This window comes from Syngnathoides biaculeatus, chromosome 8 (genome assembly GCF_019802595.1).
Source record: "Syngnathoides biaculeatus isolate LvHL_M chromosome 8, ASM1980259v1, whole genome shotgun sequence".
Classification (NCBI taxonomy): domain Eukaryota; kingdom Metazoa; phylum Chordata; class Actinopteri; order Syngnathiformes; family Syngnathidae; genus Syngnathoides; species Syngnathoides biaculeatus.
Window position 1 is genome coordinate 2,039,877 of NC_084647.1, and position 4,725 is coordinate 2,044,601.

Here is a 4,725-nt window from a genome sequence, read left to right on the forward strand (position 1 = left end):
CCTCTCGAACCCCAACTGCCCTCATGTCTTCCCTCACCACATCCATAAACCTTCTCTTTGGTCTTCCTCTCGCTCTTTTGCCTGGGAGCGCCATCCTCAGCATCCTTCTACCAATATACTCACTCTCTCGCCTCTGAACATGTCCAAACCATCGAAGTCTGCTCTCTCTCATCCTGTCTCCAAAAGATCCAGCTTTGGCTGTCCCTCTAATGAGCTCATTTCTAATCCTATCCAACCTGGTCACTCCGAGCGAGAACCTCAACATCTTCATTTCTGCCACCTCCAGTTCAGCTTCCTGTCGTTTCTTCTCAGTGCCACCGTCTCTAATCCGTACATCATGGCCGGCCTCACCACTGTTTTGTAAACTTTGCCTTCATCCTAGCAGAGACTCTTCTGTCACATAACACACCAGACACCTTTCGCCAGCTGTTCCAACCTGCTTGGACCCGTTTCTTCACTTCCTGACCACACTCTCCATTGCTCTGTATTGTTGACCCCAAGTATTTGAAGTCGTCCACCCTCGCTATCTCTTCTCCCTGTAGCCTCACTCTTCCCCCTCCACTTTTCTCATTCACGCACATATATTCTGTTTTACTTCGGCTAATCTTCATTCCTCTCCTTTCCAGTGCATGTCTCCATCTTTCCAATTGTTCCTCTGCATGCTCCCTGCTTTCACTGCATATGACAATATCATCTGCGAACATCATGGTCCAAGGGGATTCCAGTCTAACCTCATCTGTCAGCCTATCCATTACCACTGCAAACAGGAAGGGGCTCAGAGCTGATCCCTGATGCAGTCCCACCTCCACCTTAAATTCCTCTGTCACACCTAAGGCACACCTCACCATTGTTCTGCTGCCATCATACATGTCCTGTACTATTTTAACATACTTCTCTGCCACACCAGACTTACGCATGCAGTACCACAGTTCCTCTCTTGGTACTCTGTCATAGGCTTTCTCTAGATCCACAAAGACACAATGTAGCTCCTTCTGACCTTCTCTGTACTTTTCCACGAGCATCCTCAAGGCAAATAATGCATCTGTGGTACTCTTTCTAGGCATGAAACCATACTGTTGCTCGCAGATACTTACTTCTGTCCTGAGTCTAGCCTCCACTACTCTTTCCCATAACTTCATTGTGTGGCTCATCAACTTTATTCCTCTATAGTTCCCACAGCTCTGAACATCCCCTTTGTTCTTAAAAATGGGAACTAGAACACTTTTCCTCCATTCTTCAGGCATCTTTTCGCCCGCTAGTATTCTGTTGAATAAGTTGGTCAAAAACTCCACAGCCATCTCTCCAAATTGCTTCCATACCTCTACCGGTATGTCATCAGGACCAACTGCCTTTCCATTTTTCATCCTTTGTAGTGCCTTTCTGACTTCCCCCTTAGTAATCATTTCCACTTCCTGGTCCTTCACTCTTGCCTCTTCAACTCTTCCTTCTCTCTCATTTTCTTCATTCATCAACTTCTCAAAGTATTCTTTCCATCTATTTAGTACACTACCGGCACCAGTCAACACATTTCCATCTCTATCCTTAATCACCCTTATCCGCTGCACATCCTTCCCATCTCTATCCCTCTGTCTGGCCAACCTGTAGAGATCCTTTTCTCCTTCTTTCGTGTCCAACCTGGTGTACATGTCTTCATATGCCTCTTGTTTAGCCTTTGCCACCTCTACCTTTGCCCTACGTCGCATCTCGATGTACTCCTTTTGCCTCTCCTCAGTCCTCTCAGTATCCCACTTCTTCTTCGCTAATCTCTTTCCTTGTATGACTCCCTGTATTTTGGGGTTCCACCACCAAGTCTCCTTCTCCCCTTTCCTACCAGATGACACACCAAGTACTCTCCTGCCTGTCTCTCTGATCACCTTGGCTGTCGTCGTCCAGTCTTCCGGGAGCTTCGGTTGTCCATCGAGAGCCTGTCTCACCTCTTTCCGGAAGGCCGCACGACATTCTTCCTTTCTCAGCTTCCACCACATGGTTCTCTGCTCTACCTTTGTCTTCTTAATCTTCCTACCCACCACCAGAATCATCCTACATACTACCATCCTATGCTGTCGAGCTACACTCTCCCCTACCACTACTTTACAGTCAGTAACCTCCTTCAGATTACATCGTCTGCACAAAATATAATCTACCTGCGTGGTTCTACCTCCGCTCTTGTAGGTCACTATATGTTCCTCCCTCTTCTGGAAATAAGTGTTCACTACAGCCATCTCCATCCTTTTTGCAAAGTCCACCACCATCTGCCCTTCAAAGTTCCTTTCCTGGATGCCGTACTTACCCATCACTTCTTCATCGCCCCTGTTTCCTTTACCAATATGTCCATTACAATCTGCACCAATCACAACTCTCTCGCTGTCTGGGATGCTCAGAACTACTTCATCTAGTTCCTTCCAGAATTTCTCTTTCAACTCTAGGTCACATCCTACCTGTGGTGCATAGCCGCTAACCACATTATACATAACACCCTCAATTTCAAATTTTAGTCTCATCACTCGATCTGATACTCTTTTTACCTCCAAGACATTCTTAGCCAGCTCTTCCTTTAAAATAACCCCTACTCCTTTCTTCTTCCCATCTACTCCGTGGTAGAATAATTTAAACCCTGCTCCCAAACTTCTAGCCTTACTACCTTTCCACCTGCTCTCTTGGATGCACAGAATATCAACCTTTCTCCTAATCATCATGTCAACCAACTCCTGTGCTTTTCCTGTCATAGTCCCAACATTCAAAGTCCCTACACTCAGTTGTAGGCTCTGTGCATTCCTCTTTTTCTTCTGACGCTGGATCCGGTTTCCTCCTCTTCTTTGTCTTCGACCCACAGTAGCTGAATTTCCACCGACGCCCTGTAGGTTAGCAGTGCCGGGGGCGGGCGTTGTTAACCGGGCCACGACCGATCCAGTATGGGATTCTTTAGATGAACGCTCATATTTGTTTGGCACAGTTTTTACGCCGGATGCCCTTCCTGACGCAACCCTCTGCATTTATCCGGGCTTGGGACCGGCCTACAGATTGCACTGGTTTGTGCCCCCATAGGGCTGCATTTTGGATGGGACAGCGACACACAGTTTTTGGTTTGTATGTGGACGTAAGCAACTTCCTGTTTGAGTGTAACCTAACAACGTGAATTTGACAGAGGCCGTCTGAGTCATGCCCCTTTACGTAAAAAAATCTTACGGCACATCCCCAACACCAAACAAAAACGTAAATTAATAATAATAATAATAATAGGCTCATTGCAATCTAGTGGAAGAGGATTTAACTTCCCTGCCCGTCAATTTGCATTCCTGGAATTAAAAAGTGAACAAAGACAGCACGTTGACAAAGACTGCACTATTTCTGAGTGGCTTTTTATTGTGGCCAGCCTAAGGCACGCGTCTGCAATAACCATGCTCTCTAATCAGCATCTTGATATGCTACACCTGTGAGGTGGGACGGATGATTTTAACCAAAGAAAAACGGTCACTAATAGATTTGTCAATGTTGGAGCAAATGGCCTTTTTTTGTATGTAGAAAGAAAGTTTTAGTGCTTTGAGTCCATCTTAAAAAAAAAAAAGGAGCAAAAACAAAAGTGTTGCATTTATATTTTTATTCTGTATAATTGGGCAAGAGGTGGCAAACACCCTGAACTGGTCGCCTGCTAGTTGCAAGTTTTGGACCAATTAAAGCAAATTGGACAATTTTTCTATGGCACACCGAATCATCTCTCACAGAATACTAATGGCTGCAGCACTTATTTGCTCCCCTGCCCATTATACTGTTCACAGTTTTGTTGTTCATTCTTTGATTAGCCGGATAAATACAACTCTTCAGAAAGTTTGTGAATCACTAAGTGTTTATCATATGAAGTTAAATCAGTGTTTGGCTAAGAGGAGACCAGAACCATAAGCCACAGGTGTCATAAACAAGGCTGAGGGTCCAGGTCCTTTCAACCACATCATCTTATGTGCCCTGCAGAAGCAAATCGTGTCTGTCAGCTTCCATGATTCTTTCTCGAATCTGCACGAACTTTTCAAATTGTCATATGTCAGAAATATTGTTGCAAGCATTTTTGGGGTAAAAAAAAAAAAAAAAAAACATTCTTGACTTCTGATTTCAAAATAGTTATCGATCAACTGAGTGGGCCTTGTCTGCAATTGCTGTCGACCCAAATTGGCCCTTTATGAATACGCTCCATGCTTGGCACCTTTCAAGTAAACATTGAAACAGACATGCTAACAGTTATATAAGATTTTTTGAATTTTTTTCTTTTTTTTTTAAAATGGGACTATCCTTAGTTATAGCGCCGTCTTTTTACAGTGTATTATTGAGACACAACCATGTCTTAAGGTTGTTATTGCATGAGTCCTGTTAGCAGAGTGCTTGTTTTGGAATGATTTTGAGAGTTTCGCCTGCCTCCCTCTGTAACATTGTAATGAAATACTATATATATATATATATATATTTTTTTTTGTTCCTGTTGGTGAATGAATGTTAATTGCCGCATGATTCAGAATCCAAGTCAACCTTTTAAACATTCTGAAATCAGAACTATTAGTACCACCTGCTGGTTACAAGCCTCATTACAAAACTATAACCCCATAAAGACATGGATACAATACATTTGTATTCTTTCCAGTTTATTGACTTGTTTGATAAAACAAGCTACGACAGAATGCATAGACAGAGCCACACTTAAAGGAAGGCTCAGCAACAACATGGAAAAAGGTCAGCAGG